The sequence below is a fragment of the Malaclemys terrapin genome, chromosome 10, assembly GCF_027887155.1.
Source record: "Malaclemys terrapin pileata isolate rMalTer1 chromosome 10, rMalTer1.hap1, whole genome shotgun sequence".
In the NCBI taxonomy this organism is placed as follows: Eukaryota; Metazoa; Chordata; order Testudines; family Emydidae; genus Malaclemys; species Malaclemys terrapin.
In genome coordinates this window covers 20848141-20870518 of record NC_071514.1, presented here as the reverse complement: position 1 = coordinate 20870518, position 22378 = coordinate 20848141, and the positions used below count along the sequence as shown (strand labels likewise).

At 44.2% G+C, this 22378-nt stretch overlaps 1 long non-coding RNA gene across 2 annotated transcripts in view; it reads right to left on the bottom strand.

The window, feature by feature from the left end:
• The window catches only part of LOC128844139 (uncharacterized), a 208973-nt gene extending 186913 nt beyond the window's left edge, over positions 1-22060 (bottom strand). For both annotated transcript variants that reach the window (XR_008446439.1, XR_008446440.1), the window contains exons 1-3: positions 21941-22060; positions 20427-20764; positions 8814-9019 (exon numbers count right to left, since the gene is read on the bottom strand). This is a non-coding gene — a long non-coding RNA (uncharacterized LOC128844139). The remainder of the gene's footprint in view (positions 1-8813; positions 9020-20426; positions 20765-21940) is intronic.
• Between the last annotated feature and the right edge of the window lie 318 nt (positions 22061-22378).

The following is a 22378-nucleotide window of genomic DNA, read 5'->3' as shown; positions in this document are numbered from 1 at the left end:
GGAAAAGCAGTTTCTTAATCTCATTATCCATGAAATCTGACCACTTCTCTACTGTGAAATAACTCAAACCATTGCAGAACTGGACAAACGCCAAAAATGTTAGTTTTGCTTCGAATGAGGGGGAAAAAAGCCTCTGTCTAGCAAAGCCAGAACTCCAGTATGTCCCTTGTAAGGGAGCCTGGAGTAATTCCTCATCTTTTACTCTCCTGAAACAGACTTCTTATTGTTTAGCACAAAAAGGAATCTTACTAGGGTGACCAGACAGCAAATGTGAAAAATCGGGACATGAGGTGGTGGGTAATAGGAACCTATAGAAAGAAAAAGACCCAAAAATCAGGACTGTCCCTATAAAATTAGGACATCTGGTCACCCTAAATCTTACATACCTAGATCGCCTCCAATATTTCTCTTCCCTTTCCCAGGATTTGCAAATTAACATCAAATAACTGCCTGAAGGCAAATCCTGCCCCTCCTGCAGCAGGTAGAATCCATGCACTTCCATGGCTCAGGGTGGGGGGAAAAAGCCAAAACTGGGACCTCATGCAGGCCTTCTACATGCTCTCTGCACTGCAGAGTTCAACTCATGAGAGGCACATGGACACTCACGCATCTTCTGTTACAGAGATTCACCATCCTTTTCTCACCCCTCTGTGGAATGAGCACATATTGGTTGTGGACACAACTATCTCCAAGGCAGCTGTAACAGCCAGAACAGCCCAGTTGTCATTCTGTAGCCTGGGGATGAGTGAGGGGATTCCATTGCTCACCAAACCCTCTCCCTCTCATTCTCCTCTGACATCCACCCACTTAGCCTTAGCATAGGGGATGTAGGAAGGATTTGCCCCAAATAATTCCAATGTGCAAATCAAGTAAGTCCCTCCCACCCCATGCCCCCCTTGCAATGGCATTTTGTTAAACAAGCGCATGTACATGTTTGTGGGGGCAAAAACTGCACCTTCTTTGAAAGTTTGCTCCCTTACATTTGTCACCGAAAATCTAATATACTTTAAAAATAAATGTCTGTAGGGGATAACACCTTAGGAGCGTGCAACTATAGCAATGAAAGTCTCCTGTTCCCTTTCTTCTGTTTCCTGACGTTCCAAGATTTTCAGCCTTTTCCTCTCTTCCATTGCATTTTACTGTGTGAAATCAGGAGTGCTGCAATGTATCAAAGTCGAATCAGATTTTAAATGTGAGCATGTTCCTTTGTCTGTTTCCTATTAGTTTCTATTTCAGTCAACTTAAAAAAAGCTGACAGAAGTCCTCTCTTTCCCCTCCCCTTCTATGACTCAGTCACACAGCAGAAAGTCACATGGGGAGCTTTCAGAATGAGATCAATAGGTCACATTGCAATTTCATTCTCTGTGATTTCAGGTGGGATGTGAAGTTCGTTATTCATGTTCCTTGAGCTTTTAAACCTGTAAGCTTCTAGGCTTCATTCCCCCTCATAAGCCCACCATGAGCCCAAGAGATGAACAGCAGATTTCCTCTCATACTGTACACCCAAAGAATCTAACTGGCAGCAAGGAACTTACTAAAAAAGTAGTGTTGAACTACACTTCCAATCTCATCCTAGCTCCTCTGAACTACTACTTTACTGTAACTATAAGACAAGTGGGGCCAACGGGCACTACCATACTGTACATTTATCATCCATTAATTGTTCCTGAAGACACTCTGCTTATGTGTTTTGGCCCCGGGGGGAGGGTCAAAAGGGATTTAAACAGGGATTCCAATACACCAAATGACATCGGGAACTCTGTTTTTCTATTTAAGAGTATGCCTACACGTCAAGCAGGAGGTGTAGCTTTGATCAAGCTAGTGCACTAAAGAGAGAGAATGTAGCTGCAGCAGTGCGAAGGGCTAGCTGCCCCGAGTATAAACCCACTGCCTCTAAGCCAGTTCCTCCCACCATCATGGCTACACTCTACTTTTAGCACACACCAGATCAATCTCTGCTCGCGTATGTTTAGCAAACACAAAGAGCAAAACATGTATTACCAGGAACAAAAAGGTAAAAATCATTTGTCTAAGACTGAGATTTTCATATATTCTTGTGACTAAATGAATTTCATAAACTTCATATTTTGTTTAGTTTAGTTTGATTTTATTTAACATGGGCATATAGGGCTAGATCCTCAGCTGGTGTAAATTGGTGTGTACCTCTCTTGATTTTAGTGGAGCTGTGCTGATTTTCATAGATTAAGTTAATTTTAAGGCCAGAAGGGGCCATCATGATGATACAGTAAAATCTGCATAACACAGACCATAGAATTACACTTCTTCTATTGAGCCCAATACCACTGACCATTTCCACCAGCCTAGGATCTGGCTCCCAGTTGAAGAGATCTTTGTACAAGTATATGACAACACTAATAGGCTGACACACTTCCCCATCTACTGGAAACTCACGTGGAGGCCAGGGAGGGCAGCGGGAGCTGAGGTTCCTTTGCCACTCTGCTTGTCTCTCTATTGTAACTGAAATCTCATGGCCTCCCCCACGGATCTGAAAATGGATTCCACCAGCCAACACAGGATGGGGAAAGAAACACATTCCACTGCTTTAAGCAACTGCCCTGCAAAGGAGCACCGACTGAATGAGCCATGACTTCATTTTACCCAGCAAGCTGCCCAGCAGCAGTTTAACTGTTGTGCGATTGTCTGGAATGCTTCTTAGAGGATGCCTTTAATAGATATCATGTTTAGTCATTTGTGCAGAAATGCCAGGCTTTGTTACTTTGTTGGATTTGCTTTGCATGCTGGGTATCGATTTTCCTTTTGGAGAAGCCATGCTGTGAAGAAAGGGTTTTGACTGTGCAGTTCCCCCTTTTCCTCCCCCACTACTGCAAACTGAGGCCAATTGGAGGGCATAATGAGTGATTTCTTATCTTTCAGATTAGATGATAAATTGAGTCCAACGTTTTTGTTACTGTTGTGGACAGACGTGGTGATGCTGGATAGGTCTGTCTGCGTGTTGAGGTCTGACCTATTGATCTAACTTTGCAGCAGTATATATTCATCCAATGTGATAACGGTGCTGAAATCATACGTGGAAAGTTTTAAAAAAAATACATATTGCTTTTCTGATCTCTTCGAGGAAATTATTTTGACCTTATATTGCTGAGAGTTCCCCCAGAGTTATACTGCCAGAGCTCCTTTGTGGCAGATGAGTTTATTAAAAAAAATGCCTGTTGCAGATGTTCAGATCAGAACCTAGAAATGCAAGTCAGAGGCTTCTGTTCAGCTGATTCAGTGATAGCTCTCTTAGCAGGGAGAAATTACTTTTGTGTAAGAAGCAATACCCAACTTATTTCAAAACTCAGCCTCTGGCAAATCCATCATAGAAGGGAACATTCCCCGTTTCTTTGACAGATTAGCCTGGGGCTGAAAGTTAATCTAACATGTCAGAAAAGTATACAGTAGGTAAAGGGAAAAGAGCCATAGCTAATCCCCTCTCAGCATTTTATATTAGGTCATATTTGGGGGGGGGGGGAAGAAGGGGACACATTTGCTTATAGACAGTAGAAGTAATGCCACAATAAATCTTCAAATTAAAACAAAAAGGGGGCATAAAGATACGCTATCAATAAAAAAATAGTAAGTGTGCAGAATCAGTGGACTGGAAACCATAAGCTACACTGGTGCTTTAAAAACTACTGCCACCAGCTACTACCACTAGCTGAGATCTAAGACCATTCATTTTCTCCATTACAGACCAATTTTCTTTTCCCTTAATCCCTCTGAAAAAGAGAAAATAATAACTGGCTTCTCCTACTATAATGCATGCGAGCGTGGATTTAGGCTATTAAAACACTTTACCAAATAGAACAATTGCCAATATTATCAATATTGGATTTTGTTGTTCCATGTCTCACCTCTCCTACCAGCAAGGATTTGTTTCGGTTTCTTTTTTTTTCTTGCTGATAAGGCCCCTGAAGTTGTATAAACTATCACTGCTCAGGCTAGGTCTACACTACCCGCCTGAATCGGCGGGTAGAAATCGACCTCTCGGGGATCGATTTATCGCATCCCGTTGGGACACGACAATCGATCCCCGAATCGGCGCTCTTACTCCACCAGCGGAGGTGGGAGTAAGCGCCGCCGACAGAAAGCCGCAGAAGTCGATTTTGCCGCCGTCCTCACAGCGGGGTAAGTCGGCTGCGATACGTCGAATTCAGCTACGCTATTCACGTAGCTGAATTTGCGTATCTTAAATCGACTCCCCCCTGTAGTGTAGATGTACCCTCAGAGTGAAACACACAGGCATACTGTAGTTTCTACTATAAACTCTGAGCCAGATCCTGACCTCTGTCTACCTGAAAGCAGCGGAGTTATTCCAGGTTTACAGCTTTGTGACACAGCATTATCTGGCGCAGAGCTAGAGATTGTTGAAAAATTTGACAGAGTTTTCCATTAAAAAAATGCAATTTTGCTGAAACCCAACTGTTTTGCAGGAAAGTATTGATTGATGAAATTAGACAGAAAAGTGTCAAAACATTTCAGCTTAATAGTTGAATTTTGTTTTGACTTTTATACATTTTAACATTGTATTAGATATAAATCCACAATATTGAAATGATTTGACAGGCTCAAAATGATTCAATGTTTCCAAATTAAAAATTTTTGGAATTTCTGTTCCAATAGAAAAATCTCAAAATTTCAGCCTTTTATTCCAATTTGGAACAAAACCGCAGATTTTGAAGTGTCTGAATTTCTCAGGTGACAGAAATTCTGTGATCTGACCCAAAGGACTTAAAGAGGATGAAACAGTGCACATTTATTACTGTCTAAACGCACAATTATACTTCGATAAAAGTTTTCATGTTGACAAGTTTCTTGTGCAACATCAACACTCCTGATTTATCTGCAAAGCGTTTATTAAAAGAAGGCTGAAAAATTGTGAGAAAGCAGTGTAATTACTAATCTCTGCATCATTTATGAATTAAAAAACACAACAATTGAAAACAAACGGATACATATTTGTTAAACCTAAAAGTTCTATTAAGACTCCTGAATGCCTTACAATGTGTCATCTAAAATATCATTTTTAATACTTAAATATTTTACTCCCCATTCCTAAACATTGACTTTTTTCTTCTAACGCACTAATGGCAAAATAGCCACTGTCAGAACAAAAGGATTTTTGCAATGCACACTAACTTAATTCAGTGCAGGTTTGGTTGGGTTTTTTTGGTGGCCCTTTTGCTGACAAAATGGAAGATTCTAAACCCGTCCACGGTTTCCAGCCAGGTCAATCCAACTCCAGTTCCATCAATCTCTACTGAACATTAATGTAATTAATTTAGTATGTTTTTAAAATTTTCATTAATGCTTGACCAAGTACAAGTCAAAAAGTGAGTTTTACTTAGTATGAGTCATCAGACCTAGACCCAACAAGTAAAATTTTCAAAAGTGCTTAAGTGACTTCAGAGCCTAAATTCCACCGACATTCAATGGGATTTACCCTTTGACACTTAAGGGCCTATGTCTACAGTGCAGCTGAAGGTGTAATTTCTATCTCGAGTAGATGTACATGCTAACTTTGATCAAGCTAGCATGCAAAGAAATAGCATAGCCACAGCAGTACAGGTGGGAGCACAGGCCAGCCACCCAAGTACTTATCTAGGGTATTAGATAGGATTATACTTAGCCTGTCCCATTGCCCCCACCGCCATGGCATTCTAGCTCAATCAGTTGGAGAAAGTCCAGAGAACAGCAACAAAAATGATTAAAGGTCTAGAAAACATGACCTATGAGGAAAGATTGGAAAAACTGGGTTTGTTTAGTCTGAAGAAGAGAAGACAGAAGGGGGACACAACAGTTTTCAAGTACATAAAAGGTTGTCACAAGGAGGAAGGAGAAAAAATAATTCTGAGGCTAGAACAAGAAGCAATGGGATTAAACTTCAGCAAGAGAGGTTTAGGTTGGACATTAGGAAAAGCTTCCTCTCGGAGCAGTTAAACACTGGAACAAATTGCCTAGGGAGTTTGCAGAATTTCTGTCATTGGAGGTTTTTAAGAACAGGCTAGACAAACACCTGCCAGTGCTACACCGTTAGCCTCATGTAATGGAATAGAGGTGAAAACATAACAATGGATCTTCTATATTTAATATGACCAAGATATGCTCTGAATTTAACTGGACTTCTAATACATCTTTCACATCGCATAGGGATGCTTTGAGGATTATTTCATGAGTGTTTATAAAAACACCCTGAAAATGTAAAGTCCTAAGTATTATCATTACTATAATACAGGTTTTTAAAAATGGTCAGGCTCATGTTAATCCAGTACATGCCACCCATCCAGCCGGATAGCTTCCAAATGTATACTTTGACCTTCCAAGATTCTTTAACCCACAGAGAATATTTTTTTAATTGAATGTGAAGTATAAATACTCCAGAAGACTGGGGATTCCAAGTTAATCCGTGTGCGCCAAAGGCCATCTTAGCCTACTACACTGTTTTGATGGTAATGGGTAAGTCAGACTTGCCACCCTCCCTTTCTACTTTTCCCATGGAGTAGTTATAGCAGCATATGTAGGGGATCATGGTAGAATTTGCTTCCATACAAAGTCATTCCTCTCCTAGGCAGTTGGGAGAAACTGCAGTACTTAAAAAACAAAACAAAGATAAAAATAACTTTGGAGTCTGTTCCTCCAATTCCAAAAGAGAAATTTAAATGTTTTTTTATATCTGTTAACATAATTGCCATAATAGTAGTGGACTCAGAGCTGCACTCATTATGACATGGCACCACTTTAAAAATGACCCCCCGCCCAAAAAAAAAAAAATACTGTGGGTTAAATCCTGGCCCCATTATGGATAAACTTCCATTGATTTCAGTGACACCAAGATTTCACCCTTTCCTTTTTCTTTAGGCAAGCTCTAATGCAGTACCACTAGCAATACCACACTAGAATATGGGCTGAATGAGCCTATAACTGCAGATATTAGCAAGTTTTCCAGTTATATTCTGCATGGCCAATCACAGAGGCCTTCCAAATACCTGATATGCCATGTCAGGAGCTGTGGTTACCATGCTGTTTTCACTCCTGCTGAAAAGCAAAGGCATCACAAGATCGGCCAATCAACATTGCCAGACATCGCAGTACAGGAGCATGAGCATAGCTATACTATGCTCAGAGTAGCTTGCCACACTATGGCTATATCTACACTTAAAATGCTGCTGCAGCGCTTCAGTATAGACATTTACTACAGCGGCGGGAGGGGTTCTCCCAGCACTGTGGTAAATCCACCTCCACGAGAGGGAGTAGTTAGTTAAACAGAAGAATTCTTCTGTCGACTTAATGCTGTGTACCTGGGGACTTCAATCAACTTCACTACATCACTCAGGGTGCGGATTTTTCACACCCCGAACGACATAGCTGTGTAAATCAAATATTCTAGTACAGACCATCCCTGAGAAGATGGTTAGCTGCACTCCTCAGTACAGCACACTGCAGGACGTTACCAGAAGTGACAAAGGGACTAGAGGCTAGAGCTGTGGGAGGACAGAAGTTCCATTTCACGAAGGATTTCGAGATTTTAAAATCCAATTTTGTTCTAAATCAGAATGAAAACTGAAAATGTTGACATTTTCCACAAAAGAAAATTCTGAAAAAAACCTTTTCAAGTCAAAATGTTTCAATTGCACTTTTTTATTTTGTGTTAAAATAAAATTAAAATTATATAACAATACAAACAGACATTTTGAAATTAAAATAACTTCAAAATGAAAAATCAAAACATTTTATTCCCAAAACATCAAAATGGGTGGTTTCAACATTGTGGGAACTTGTTTTGGTTTTCTTCTGAAACTAAATTATGGCAAAAAAACCCACAAACAACTTGATTTCATGAAACATCTTGACTTCAATAAAAGAGCATATTCCGATGGCATATGGTTCTATTGAAACGTGCCCAGCCAGCTGTAATAGAGCTACCACTTTCAGGCTGTAAAAATGGGGGGCTGACCCCTGAAAAGGTTTTTTTTTCTTTCAAAAGGATCCATCAGAAGTTAGTGTAAACAAACAAAAAAAGGTAACAAAGCTCCTGCCGGTCTGGAGTTCAATCTAGCCCTCACTAAGAGGAATGATCCCTGGAACACCAAACTAAACGTTGCTAAATCTTGAGTGACTCATCAATATACGAGTGATAGCTTTCCACTCTCTATAAGCTAGCCAGATATCACCACTTTGCCCATCTGGCACCCAAGAGGCATGATCTAGTTATCAATTCCCATTACAGAATGGGCCATACTGAACTGATGCATCACAAGACTCTGACATCTGAACTTATTAGAAGCAGCCTTCCTAGTACTCTTTAATCAGAGGTGGATGTAGCCTCCTGATTAAATAGGCGCTCTCTGCTGCCTACTCCTCTTCACCCTGCCATGGGAGCACCAACCAACCATAGCAACACCCTCCACTCTGGCACTGCAACCCTAATCCTGGCCCAGTGAAGAAGGGAGGTCCAGGGGGAACAGTCTGGAAAGATCCTCTCCCTCAGCCGCAGCATCTGTCCCACAGAGCTGGGTCCAACTCCTCGCTCTGGGCATTGCACATAGTGTCTCAGTGCCACTCAGTCAATTTTGGTCAAGCCACCCCATCAGGATGGCTGAGGGGTGAACAGGAAAAATCTGAGTGGTGTGGGTGGTTGGTGGACCCCAGTCGCCACACCCAGCCCCACAGGACAGGAGCCACTGCTGTGGGTGCAATTGCTCCCATGAACCCCTGCTAAAGCAGCCCCTGTTGCATCAACAGCCAATTATGAAATCATGGCAGATCGGTATAATCAAAAGAAAAGTACTCACCCTCAGGATACTATTCTTGAGGGGCTCCCCCAAAAGCCCTTCTTCAAAGGATTTCCTCTTGGGATGAAAGTGATTCTGATGTTTATTCCTCTGTGCGCTGGCATTTGCAGAATGACCACAGGAGCCCATCTGAGACGCTCTTTCATTTCAAGAGAACAGTTGCACTGCTGTCAGTGGGGCACTCATGACAGTGTGTGCGTCTGAAGCTAAAAGGGAATAACAGATATGATCAGATCACTGCAAAGGGAAAGTAACCTGCCAACATCCCAAATACAAAGAGAGGGTGCTGCCTACACTCTGCCTCAGCACCTGTTATATTTCAGGACTAAAAGCACAGCCTAAATTAATTGTTCCCTTCTAGACCAGGAGATGGAATGAAACCTTAAGCAAAATGTCTGTCATTACATTACTCCCTCGCAACGCCAGATGTGTCCACCAGGGACACATCTACCCCGATATAATGCGACCCGATATAACACAAATTCGGATATAACGCGGTAAAGCAGTGCTCGGGGGGGGAGAAACGGGGCTGCGCACTCTGGTGGATCAAAGCAAGTCCAATACAACTCAATTTCACCTATAACGCGGTAAGATTTTTTGGCTCCCAAGGAAAGCATTATATCGAGGTAGAGGTGTATTATGAAGCGGATAACAGGTTTAATGAAATAGTTTTCCCATGCTCCCTTAAATCCTCCTGGACATTACTGTCCCAGACTAGGGTTCACAATCTCAAGCTCTTCTCCACAACCATGAGAACTAAAACCTTAATTAAAAAAAACCCCACACATAACACCAAGATAGTCTCCTATAGTCACATGAATCCAGGAGCTGGATCCTACAGGAAAACATCAAATCTTGTTCTCACTGTTCATCAGTTTTTATTACTATTTAGACTGTTTTCAAGTGCCTAAAACTTGCTGGTCATATTCCAAACACTAAGGAAAAGAGTCCCTAGCCCAAAGAGTCAGACCTTCCCCCTACTAGTTTCATTCATTTCATTTCCTATTTTGTTTGATCTTTTCCTGTGTTGTTTCCTCTTTCTCTTTTGTATCCTACCACCTCTTATATTCTCTCTTTCCCTGTATTCTCTACCTCTGTCTTTCCTCTTTTCTTCTCCCCTCAGATTCTTTCAGTACTCTTTCACATACTGAACTTCTCTTTTGCATCCCATTAATCTTACCCCATTACTCTTATCCTGACTCTGCCCCCAGCCCATTCACTTACCCCAGCACATATAGGTAACAGGTAAAATATCTACGCCCTAACATCCAGAGGACTGACCCTACTTACCATATAAAGATAGGGGAACCACTGTCAAGAGGCAAGCCACAAATGAGAAATCACCTCAAACTGCTAGAATACGGCAGGCTACCAGGATTCCTACCACTGTGCTGTTTTTGGATCCTGTCCAGGGTCCTTATCTTTCTTATCATCCTCCCTAGGCTGGATTAAAGAATTTTGGGGCCCTGTGCATTGTGGCAATTGGGGGCCCCAACCTCTTCCTTAAACTAGACAGATCGTGTGATATACAATCTGTGAATGGAAACATCTCAATTTATTAATTATTTATGTAACTGCATAATTTGTAATCAGTTAACCGGGCTTTGTACCAATACTCTAGTGATTATAAGTGAAAATGAGTACAGAGAAAGAGAGACGGACACCTGAGATTCAGAGAGAACACCTTGTATCACAGTCATTTCCCTCTTCCACCTATTGATTTCAGTGTAGGACAATGGATTTGATTTCTAGGCTAGGAGTAGAATTTTGCAGCTCACTTGTTTCACATGTGCACAAGCTTGAGCTCAGTTCCCTGGTACTAAAATGAATGCCTGTGCCAGCCAATCCCATATAACATGGTAGGTATGAAATGAGATGTGGTTGCTCCCTTTTACGGTTGACAATAAAATACCCTTCAGAACCTCAAATCTCCATAGGATCTAGCACTTTTTCTCTCCACTCAACTGGACATCAGGCATATACTACTGTAACGAGTAATGCAAGCTACAAAAACACCCAATTTTTGGACATCTACATAAAACTCAATTGTTAAAAATAAACCCCAAAAGAATATTAATAAACCCTGAAAAACAGAAGGCCTAATATTATAGTATCAATATATCACTATGGGAAAAGTTATTGGCCTTAAATATGAGAGTTACAAAACTAACCACATCCCAGCCTATAGGCTAGGCAATTTCCAGAACATTGTTTGTTGTAATCACACTCCATCCACGCACTTCCTGCCATCACTATAATCTCCCTGCCAGCTCGCTTTTTGTGAAGGGGCAAGATATTGAAACTGAAAAGACTCTCACTCTCAGAAGCTCTGGCAGGACAGCATTCTTTTGCGTCACAAAACCATGTCAGACCACAAGCAAACCGCAGGCAAGGAAAGCAAAGGGACCAGACCACACATACAGTCCGGTGTGTAGCTGGGTTGCAATGAACCCAAGAAGTTCCTGAGAAGCCAGGATCGGGTCAGTGCTGCACAGTTCAACGTAAAGCTCTGGAAATGTCCATAGGAACTTTGTGCGAAGAGGAGTGTTCTTGTTCGGTTACAATATGGTATAATGCTTTTCCTATACGGCTGCTCTAAAACCCACACCATAAATCCAGATTCATAATGAACCTGATGGATCTACCCATGGTCTGATGGGACCAGATTCAGGAGGGAGCACAAGGCTGCTGGAGAGCAGGAACAACAGTCTGAGAGCTGGCTGTAGAAGGAAGGCCAGGGTGGAACTGGAGGGCCTGAGAGCAGTAACTGGAAGCCTTCAGAGCTGGACAGCCAGACACACCATGCAGCTGGCAGCACCTGCAGCACAAGAACAAAGGGCTGCACACAGACAGGACAGCACAGAGGGGTTACACTGGGATTAATGAGAGCGTGCGGAGGGCATTTGCACCTTGTATTTCTGGCAGCCCTAATAAAGGAATCCTACTTAATCCAAACATACAGGTGTTTGGGGGCACCCACCACAGACTAGGGCCTGAAGTGCCCAGTGCTTGGAGTGCCTACAATGCTCATCTCCAAGCTTGACGTATGCCCAGCATTCTACCAAGACATCCAGGGGACTAGGGCAGTGTGGCACTCGCAATGACACCCTGCAGTGGAGTGGGTTACAGCATGGAAAGCTGTAAAGTGAGATTATCAGTGGGATTTGGATGCCCAGATGTAATTGGAAGATCTCAGATGTAACATACTGTAATGATCAGTATTGCTCCCTTTAATGGTATTTCTATCCTCATAGGAAGCTACAGGATGTTCTTCTTGTTGCTTAATAAACTTAACCCAACATCAGGTGCATGCTTCTCATACAGAAGCTTCTCTCCAAAACAGACTAAGGAGATCATGAGACTCCTGTATGTACTCTTTCCCCACACATAAGCAAGTCTCTCTCCGGCTATGCCCTTCTAAGGCCTTGTCTACACTACGAGAGTAGTTCGATTTTACTTAAATCGAATTTTTGGAATCGATATTGCAAAGTCGAACGTGTGTGTCCACACTAAGGACAGTAATTCGACTTTGTGAGTCCACACTAACGGGGAAAGCGTCGACATTGGAAGTGGTGCACTGTGGTCAGCTATCCCACAGTTCCCGGAGTCCCCGCTGCCCATTGGAATTCTGGGTGGAGCCGCAAATGCCTTCTGGGTAAAAAAAATGTGTCCAGGGTGCTTTTGGGTAACTGTCGTCATCCGTCCATCACTCCCGCCCTCCCTCCCTGAAAGCGCCGGCGGGAAATCAGTTCGCGCACTTTTCTAGTCAGTGACAGCGCGGACGCCACAGCACTGCGAGCATGGAGCCTGCTGCAACCATCACTGCAGTTGTGGCCGCTCTCAACGCCTCGCAACTTATCATACACCTTTCCCTGAGGCAGATGCAGAAAAGTCAGGCGAGGAGGCTACGTCAACGCGGTGATGGCCTGAAGTCTGAGAGTAGCACAGACCTCTCAGAAAGCAGGGGACCCAGCGCCGAGAACATCACGGTGGCAATGGGTCATGTTGATGCCGTCGAAAGGAGATTCTGGGCACGGGAAACAAGCACTGAGTGGTGGGACCGCATAGTGCTGCAGGTCTGGGATGAATCCCAGTGGCTGCGAAACTTTCGCATGCGGAAGGGAACTTTCCTGGAACTTTGTGAGTTGCTGTCCCCTGCCCTGAAGCGCAATGACACCCGGATGCGAGCAGCCCTGACTGTCCAGAAGCGAGTGGCCATAGCCCTGTGGAAGCTTGCAACGCCAGACAGCTACCGGTCAGTCGCGAACCAGTTTGGGGTGGGCAAATCTACCGTGGGGGTTGTTGTGATGCAAGTAGCCAAGGCAATCGTTGATGTACTGCTGCCAAAGGTAGTCACCCTGGGAAACGTGGAGGCGATCATAGATGGCTTCGCAGCGATGGGATTCCCAAACTGCGGTGGGGCCATAGATGGAACTCACATCCCTATCCTGGCACCGGAACACCAGGCCAGCCAGTACATTAACAGAAAGGGCTACTTTTCCATGGTGCTGCAAGCACTGGTGGACCACAGGGGACGTTTTACCAACATCTACGTGGGATGGCCGGGCAAGGTTCATGACGCTCGTGTTTTCAGGAACTCTGGTCTGTTTAGACGGCTGCAGCAAGGTATTTACTTCCCGGACCACAAAATAACTCTTGGGGATGTGGAGATGCCTATAGTCATCCTCGGGGACCCAGCCTACCCGCTAATGCCCTGGCTCATGAAGCCCTATACTGGCGCCCTGGACACTGAAAAAGAACTCTTCAACTACCGGCTGAGCAAGTGCAGAATGGTGGTGGAGTGTGCTTTTGGCCGTCTCAAGGGGAGATGGAGAAGCTTACTGACTCGCTGTGATCTCAGCGAAACCAATATCCCCATTGTTATTGCAGCTTGCTGTGTGCTCCACAATCTCTGTGAGAGCAAGGGGGAGACCTTTATGGCGGGGTGGGAGGTTGAGGAAAATAGCCTGGCTGCTGATTACTCACAGCCAGACAGCCAGGCGATTAGAAGAGACCAGCGGGAAGCGCTGTGCATCCGGAAGGCTTTGAAAGCAAAGTTCCTGAGTGAGCAGGGTAACCTGTGACTTTAAAGTTTGTGTATTGAGAAGCTAAACCTGCCCCCGTTTCTTTGCCCAGTTAATGTTGACTATCCTATCCAGTTACATACCCCCTTCACCCCACTTCCAACACACGTTTCAAAATAAAAATAGTTCTACTTTGTTAAAGCACACCGTTTTCTTTAATACTGTATTCGCGGGAATTTTTTAAAACTGGGACGCAGACTGTGGTGCGGAGCGGGTGTACTGTAGTGGCGCGAATGCAGCTTCTAAACTCAAGGATTGACAGGCTCCGCTGCGGTGGGATGGTTGTTTCAACGGAGCCTGTCACCCCTCCTGATAGGGACTGTGTGTATGGGGGGGTCTATGTGACTTTGTGGCAGGGGGAGGACGGTTACAGATCCCCTGCTGTGTGGCTCTGTGATCCTGCCTAAGGACCGCCGCTTAAGATCTGTAACTGCCCTCCCCTGCCACAAAGTCACAGAGCAACCCACCCCCCACCACATAACATGAAAACAACCTCCCAGACTAACCAGGGTAACTAGTCACTGCATCACTGCACTATGTATGTGCCCTGCTGCTGTGCCTGCCCCCGACTATATACCCTGCCAAAGGTGACTGTCCTGTCGAATTACCAACCCCCTATCCCCCCCTCCTCCAAAAGAACATGATGGAAACAGTAGTTAACAGAAACGTATTTTTTATTATCAACCAAACATGGAACTGGGAAAGTGAAACTTGGACGGGGGCTTGTGTCAGGCGGGAAGGAAAGAACTTGTCAAATTTTGGGGAATGAGAGCCTTCTGCTGCTCGAGCTCTCTGCAGGGGTGGAGTGAGAGTTAGCAGGGACTCTGCCGCCTCTCCTTCTGTGCACTTTGGGTGAGGGGAGTATGGGACTTGGTGGCGGGGGAGGGCGGTTAGAGATGGACTGCAGCGGGGCTCTGTCCTCCTGCCTCCGTTCCTGCAGAACATCCACAAGGCGCCGGAGCGTGTCCGTTTGCTCCCTCATTAGTCCAAGCAGGGTTTGAGTCGCCTGCTGGTCTTCCTGACGCCACCTCTCCTCCCGATCCATGTTGGCTTGGTGCATTCGGGTCAAGTTCTCCCGCCACTGGGTCTGCTGTGCTGCCTGGGCTCTGGAGCAGGCTATAAGCTCCGAGAACATGTCCTCCCGTGTCCTCTTCTTCTTATGCCTAATCCGCGCTAGCCTCTGGGAGTGTGATGACAGGCTAGGTTGTGAGACAGTCGCAGATGGGGCTGTGGGAATGGGAAAAAGGGAGTGAATTCCTCAGAAAGATAAATGTAGTTGTGAACAAAGAACATAGTCTTTCTCTGTTAACAAGACCATGCACAGCACCTATCACATGCGCACTCAGCACAAGGTCGAATTCTCGGCCTTCGCATTCAGTGCCTGGGGTCTTCTACAGCACATTTGAGAAGCCTCTCAGGAGAACGGAATTTCTGTTGCAGGCAGACATGGTAAGCCGTAGACTTGTGGCAGCTTAAAACTTTAATATTAGCAATGGCCTCATTTCACATTGAAATCAATGTCGGTCCCTGCTGCCAGCAATTCGGCAAGCAGGAAGTCTGCTCCTGTCCCACACCCTCGCGGCTGTCCCCGGGAACGATCCCTTTCGGCTGCCCCTCTCCCGCCTCCACCGCGTGGCTGCAAACCAGCGGTTACAGTTCTGTAAAGGAACGGCAAAGCAGTCCCAACACTAACATTCCCCTACCTCATTCAAAGCAGGTCATCATGAGCGACATCACCCTCATGAGGATCTCTGACAGCGAGAAAGAGAGAATGCTCCGGGAAAGCCTGCAAAGACCAGGGCCGTATGCCGCCATGCTGTGCAGAGCAATGATTCCAGAGTACTTGATAGTCTCGTGGCGTGGCAACGTGTCCTACTACGGAGGACCCAATAAGGCCGCTCTCCCCAAGAACCTAATGCAGCGGATTTCCAATTACCTCCAGGAGAGCTTCCTCGAGATGTCACAGGAGGATTTCTGCTCCATCCCCGGACATATAGACCGCATTTTACTGTAGCTGCTGTAGCAGTGACTAACCAGTAGAGCAGCTTGGGCAGGACAATCATGCAAAACCGGACATTGCTAGATTTTTTTTCAATAGTTGCACTGCCCATGACTGAATCGTTAAGCTAATCAAACTAATCATGAGAAACCCATTTTTTAAATTGTTAATATTCCTGTTCTGTTACAAATAAATGTTTAGATTTTTACAACACTTACTGGCTGATCCTTCCCCAGATTCTGTGTCCGGGGTAACGGCTGGGGAGGGTTGGTAGGGGATCTCTGTAAGGGTGATGAAGAGATCCTGGCTGTCGGGGAAATCAGCGTTGTGAGCGCTGTCGACTGCCTCGTCCTCCTCATCTCCTTCCTCATCTTCCCCGTCCGCTAACATGTCCGAGGATCCAGCCGTGGACACTATCCCATCCTCAGAGTCCACGGTCACTGGTGGGGTAGTGGTGGCGGCCGCACCGAGGATGGAATGCAGTGCCTCGTAGAAACGGGATGTCTGGGGATGGGATCCGGAGCGTCCGTTTGCCTCTTTGGTCTTCTGGTAGCCTTGTCTCAGCTCCTTGATTTTCACGCGGCACTGCGTTACATCCCGGCTGTATCCTCTCTCTGCCATGTCTTTAGAGATCTTCTCGTAGATCTTTGCATTCCGTCTTTTGGATCGCAGCTCGGAAAGCACGGACTCATCGCCCCACACAGCGATGAGATCCAAGACTTCCCGATCAGTCCATGCTGGGGCCCTCTTTCTATTCTGAGATTGCACGGCCATCACTGCTGGAGAGCTCTGCATCGTTGCCAGTGCTGCTGAGCTCGCCACGATGTCCAGACAGGAAATGAGATTCAAACTGGCCAGACAGGAAAAGGAATTCAAATTCAAATTTTCCCGGGGCTTTTCCTGTGTGGCAGTTCAGAGCATCCGAGCTCGTACTGCTGTCCAGAGCGTCAACAGAGTGGTGCACTGTGGGATAGCTCCCGGAGCTATTAGCGTCGATTTCCATCCACACCTAGCCTAATTCGACATGGCCATGTCGAATTTAGCGCTACTCCCCTCGTCGGGGAGGAGTACAGAAGTCGAATTAAAGAGACCTCTATGTCGAACTAAATACCTTCGCGGTGTGGACGGGTGCAGGGTTAATTCGATGTAACGGCGCTAACTTCGACATAAACGCCTAGTGTAGACCAGGCCTAAGGCAGTTGCATTCACCTACGACAAGTTGCTATCATCTTCCAGCCTGAGGTTCAAACTAATTCAGACTGGGGACAAGGCCTTCTTTATTTCAGGGACCCAAGACAACCAGCTCAAGCATGCCCTTTGGTGGCTCTCTTCTGGACTCTCTGCAAGGCTTTGCTGTTCACATCATTTGGACAATTTCCTCCCCTTTCCTTTTTCAACAGCTTCCTTGGAATTTATTTACTCATCTGGTTATGTTTTACGACAGCAGCTGACAGCCGAGCCACACTTGGACATGCTTTGTTTGACCACTGCTAATTATACAGCAGCCCAGATGCCAGCAATAGACACTATAGAAATCAAATAAATCCAGTAAGGAATTAATACAATAAGTGACTGTTTGCAGCAAACCTACAGATGGAGACTTCACTCAGTGCTCCTAGCAATCTCTCAAAAGTGGCAAACTTATTGTCAATAGCTTTGTGAAAACTCTTTTGTGGCAAGTCAAGAGAAAAACTGCTAAAACAGAAAACCTAAAAACATGAGGGAGGAAACAAAAATAGGTTATCATAATTTATCAAAAATATTAATAAAATACCATTGTGACACAAGACAGGGCTGGCACAGTAGGACAAACACACAGCCCCACAGCTTGCAGTTCCAAGGGAAAATATTTTACCTTTTATTATGCAATTTCAGAAATATTAAAATTTGAGCTATGGGAAGATATGCTGCTAAGAGTGAGAAAATATGAAGCCTTCCTAGAAAGGTGACATCTAAACCAAAATGGGAAGAAGTTCTAGAAAATAGATCATAGGGACTCTACAACAGTAGCAGTGGAGTGACCTTTCTCATCTCTACGCCTGCGATGGAAGGCAAAGAGAAGTCATCCGAGCAGTAATATTTTCAAGTGCAGCTCCTCCAGCTGGAATGGGAAGGGGACACCAGCTTTACCATGCAAAAGAGAAACAATTGCAAGGCCGAGCTAGGCAAGATGGCTCAGCTAGAGACATCCTTGACAAAAATCAGAAAGTACAGCCACTGCTTTACAACCTGTGCAGTAAAACAGAAACATTAGTGGGTCACAGCACCACTCAGGCGGCCACTTTGACTCACCCGAAACTAGGGTGACCAGATGTCCCGATTTATAGGGACAGTCCCGATTTTTGGGTCTTTTTCTTATATCTGCTCCTATTACCCCCCACCCCCGTCCCGATTTTTCACATTTGCTGTCTGGTCACCCTACCTGAAACAGAAGTTGCACAAGCACCAAAAAAGAGCTATAAAAGCACATAAAAATCCCACAAAGTATATGATACTTGAACCTCCAGCCATTGAAGGACAAAAGATCTGACTGACATTTCAGGGGTGGGGGGAACAATAAGACCCCAAATGGAAAGATAGCAGTTCTCTTAAAAGCTGAAACTGATTCAACATCTTCCAACCCAGTATATGCAGAAAAGGGGACCTTATATTCAAAAGCTGCCATCACAGCGAGACTGAAATAGGCAAATCTTTCTCAAGAATTATGAGAGGGAGAGGCAGAGAAGTGTGCACAACTCATAATGGAAATGTGCATTTAGAACAGTTAATACATAAAATATGGTCCTGATTCTGCAAACAGGGGCATACAGATTCTCCATTAGGGCCTGCATATGTACATCCACCTGCACTCTACACACTGCAGGATAAGGGCCTATATTTTTAGTTCTCTGTTTTAGAATTCCTAACCAAAAAAAACAGAACAGGATTTCAACTGGAGAGGGGCCAGAACCAAATCCAGGCTTGAACATACTCAATAGTTGCCAGATGGATGGGATGGTGAGAGGGAGACAGGATTCAGAACCTGAACCCAGATACAGATTTCTACAGCCAGACCCTGTCTTTAATGGGCTGAAATGAAAACTAGGGTGTGAACAAGCTCCAAAAACCTTGAGAGTTTGAAAGCCAGAAAGTTTTGCAGTTTGAGTCTATTTCCAGTTACAAACAACTTGACAAGAGTTTGCCTGTTGGTGGGCAAAGACCACAGCCCATCATGCTGACCAATATTATTGCATTGTTCACTTGTACTCCCCCATCTGTCTATATCCATATGTTGCCTCTTGTCTTATACAGTACTTAGACTGTAAGCTCCTTGGGCAGGACCAGTCTTTTTGTTCTATGTTTGTACAGCGCCTAGCACAATGGGGGTCCCAGTCCATGACTAGAGCTCTTAGGTGATGTGCTAATACAAACAATCAACAACAACAACTTTAAAATGATGTCTCAGGGAAAACAGTATTTAATAGATATCAGGGTAAAAAAAAACAAAAAAACAAAAAAAGGGAGGGGGGAGGGAGGCAGGGGGAGTTATTGAATAATATGGAAGCCATAGATAGCAAGGCTGAATGTCCTCTGTTCCTTTCTCTAAATGAACATTTCCTCTGCCCCCTTCTTCCCAATCAGGAGAACTTCAGAGGACACAAAGACTTTTAAAGGACTTCTGTGTCATCATTTCTGCATCAGGTTAAAATATTAGTGTGTTAAAAACTGAAACTTGTGTACTGCAAAAAAAGATGTTCCTGTTATATTGCTACCTCTTAGGTTGTAATATGAGAAATGGGAGATGGAAAAAAAAACGATTGGGTCATCTTTCTCTCCCCAGCCAGTGCAGGATTATTCCCTACAGCATATTTTCTTGTGCTTTACCCATCACATTATCTTTCAAGAGCCATAAGTAAGTTTTTAAAATATAGTAATGGGGGCTCAAGATACTGCAACATGCTTGCAAATAAATTACCATGTGATCATGGTACTCAGTATAGAGCACTTCTGAGGGACAATTTCAAATATGTAAGAGAAAACAGGGACCTACATTTGTATTGGTTGTTGGTGAGAGGGCTCTGTGCAATGCAGGCAAGGATTTTCCATTATAAAAACCTGAAGACCTTAAAACTAACTTCCTCTACCTGAGCACGCAATCCTCCCTGACTACAAAGTGGCTTTAAAATTTTTTTTAGCTAAGACCTTGTAACAGAGACAGACCATTTCTCAGCTATGCACAGCTACTATATATGAATAACTAAATGCATTAGAACACTTTCATTCTTTGTGCAAGTTGAACAAAAGGACAGAGTTGTCCAGGCGTCTGATGTAAATCTTACATAAGCAGCACACTCTGCAAGTAACAGAAACAAAAAGCACAACAAGATAATTCTATGATATACAACTCAAAGAGCCTATATATGTTTTCTACACAGGATGCTATGGATCATACAATGTTTTTGCTAGATCTGAAGAAGCCAACAGCTACCCATCTATTACAATTCATATTAGAAAAGGAAATAAGATCATTAAAGAAAGAGAATTACTCACCACTGCTACTGGTTGCTTCTGCCTTGAGGATGAATGACCTTTATGTCCAGAAAGGCTGTCGGGCAAGTTCAGGCATGTATGCCAGGCATTGCACTGACCTATAGAGAATAGCTCCACTAGTCATCATCAAAAGCTGTAGCTTTTTATCTAGAAAAGGGCTCAGTTCATTAATGAAGCACAGTCATATTTTTTAGGTAGCAATATTCCTGCTAAGATTCCTGCCATGGGTTTTGTTTATCAGTTCACAGCTGCCTACATCCATAGGCGACAACAAGATATTCTCTCCTGAGTGTGTAATTAACGGAATCCTGGTGTCTGTCTAAGTTGTGAAAACAGATCTAGGAACAAAAGAGAAAGAAGAAACAAGATTGTGAGTTGTTATGAGTGCACCTTCTCTGGCTACAATACAAGCCGCACATGTGGACAGAACAGTATGTGGCCCAGAGTGGGTAAGCTCCACTAAAGTGCATTTTGCTAACAATTCACACTTGTAGCCAACAAATTATGCTGGCCAAATAGCTCCTGTCCAGGTAGCTGCACTGACAGTGTTTAAATATCAGTTTAACAGCTACAGCTTGTTTTTGCTTAATATGGTTTGTCTTGTAATTTGACAGCTGGATGAACACTCTAGGAGTTTTTAGCCAAATTATTGCAAGGTTTCAATTTCCATCTTAAACCCTGCAGATAGATATGTAATCGTATTATGCTAAAAACTAATCAGTGCTTCCAAGGTCAACAGTGGAATGTGATCCCAGAAAGTGTACAAGGCAAAAATACAAAAATCCTTAAGCATACTCTAGTTCTAGTTTGTTTATTTTCCACTGATGCCTGATGCTCTATTAGCCCAGGAAATTGTGTTTTGATTTTATCTCTGCCATTTATTTTAGCATCCAGTGGTATTAGTTTCAGCTGGACCAGGATATTTGACTTGACCAATGATTTTACTGAAAGTTTTGAGTTCCAATAACATATTTTACTGGCTGTATGGTGGGTATATACAGACAGGGAACAAAAAGAAACCTCACCAAAATAATTGTTTTACATGCACAGTTTGCTAAATATTTATTCAGAAGCGCAGATATTCTGGAAGTGCAGTGTTCACATCTAGCGGTGATTAATTCTCATGCCAAGTTAACTATCATGATGATAAGCAAGAACCACCTACATGATGGAGATACGATTTAGACATTCCAAGAGGCTGGTTTTTACTGTGCTGTACATTATGGCCACTCAGAACTTCCTGGCAACACTAGGGCCAGAACTTAGATCCTCCTCGTCCTCCAGAAGTATACATCCTACCCACCTGAGCAAAAGATAAGTGTACTCTTAACTGTTAGCATTATAGACGGTGTCTGACACAGATGGGCAGTTCTCACTCCATCCAGTAGAGGGCAGTGATACACACTAACCAGCTTAATACAATATATTACTGTTTGATACTAGCCAAGTGCACATAAGACATTTCAATACTCTTATTAACCCAGCTGTAGTAGAGAGACACTCAGCAGACATACCTTCTCCTGGCTGAGCATGGCAAAGCAGGTTCTCCTCCTCTGGCACCACCTGTTAACAACTGTTCCTGGCCCTTCTGTTGGTCTGCTTCTTCTCATGACTCAGCCCTCTGGCCAGGTCACATTCTGTCCCACCTCTTCTAAGGTAACAGAGTCCAACAAAACAATAAGTCCAATAACCTTGGGTCAGCTCTTGGGCCTGACTCTGGGCCCAATGGTTCTTACCCCCCTTATATCATGGAACTATCATACCACCTTGACTTTCCTAACTGAGACTATATAACACATCCCTTGCCCACGCCGCTTCCCGCCGCCCCCATTGGCCCGGGACGGCGAACCATGGCCAGTGGGGGCTGCGATCGGCTGAACCTGCTGCGTCAGCAGGTAAATAAACTGGCCCGGCCCGCTAGGGTGCTTACCCTGGCGAGCTGCGTGCCAAAC